This window comes from Zootoca vivipara, chromosome 2 (assembly GCF_965207765.1).
Source record: "Zootoca vivipara chromosome 2, rZooViv2.hap1.1, whole genome shotgun sequence".
Lineage (NCBI taxonomy): Eukaryota > Metazoa > Chordata > Lepidosauria > Squamata > Lacertidae > Zootoca > Zootoca vivipara.
In genome coordinates this window covers 108,871,095-108,872,022 of record NC_142584.1, presented here as the reverse complement: position 1 = coordinate 108,872,022, position 928 = coordinate 108,871,095, and the positions used below count along the sequence as shown (strand labels likewise).

At 50.5% G+C, this 928-nt stretch overlaps 1 non-coding gene across 1 annotated transcript; it reads right to left on the bottom strand.

Annotated features, from left to right (window-relative positions):
- Positions 1-337: 337 nt before the first annotated feature.
- TRNAA-AGC (transfer RNA alanine (anticodon AGC)) lies at positions 338-410 on the bottom strand. The gene has a single exon. It is a non-coding gene; the product is annotated as a tRNA-Ala (tRNA).
- Between the last annotated feature and the right edge of the window lie 518 nt (positions 411-928).

Below are 928 nucleotides of genomic sequence, written 5' to 3'. Positions count from 1 at the left end.
TGACCTGAAGATGCTTTGCTCTATGCACGGCAAAAGGGAGAAATTAAGAGTCTTGACTGGAGAATGCGGGCATCGATCCCGCTACCTCTCGCATGCTAAGCGAGCGCTCTACCATTTGAGCTAATTCCACAGCTGCCCAGGAGAACCACCTCACAGTATCCTGAGTACAGGTGAGACCCAAGGTACAACTGCTCTTTGGTTTGAGTTAAATCCCCTGGCTGCCCAGACCCCACGATATCCCAAGAAAGGAAGCAGGGACCTGAAATGCTGTGGAGAACGTGAGCTGAAAAGGCGCTGCTCTAGGTTCAGCAAAAGCAAAAAGGAGCAGAAGCTGGCCTGGAGAATGCGGGCATCGATCCCGCTACCTCTCGCATGCTAAGCGAGCGCTCTACCATTTGAGCTAATTCCCCAACTGTATGGCTTCAGTGGCTCAGACATACAGAAAGAGATACGACAAAGGAAAGTGGTTCAGGGAGGCTTCTGTTTCGTCTAAAAGGAGATAAAGCCAAAAGCATGCAGATTCTCTTGGCAGACCCAACAAGGATAACATGGAAGCTAAAGAGGCACGGCAGCAGATAAGCAAAGAAGCGGCAGTAGCTGGCTGATGACACTTCAGCATTTATGCAAAAGACAATATGCTTGGGCTGAGGAGTTAGGCCAAACTTTGGCTCCTGATGATCCTGGCCAAGGGACAGCCTGTGCATGAGGCGAGGGGAAGCCATTCACCTCTGGATCCACCCCCCACCCTCTTCCTGACCCCACCATGGCTTCTCCCATTGCTGACACAGCCCTCCTACCCTCGCTGCTGTGCCCACAGCACCTTTCCTGCCACCATCCTGTAGCTGACACAAGATAATGCCACCAAGGCAACTATCTGTAAACAAACAATAAAGGTCCATCAAAATATCAAAAGTAGTTTATTTCCCAA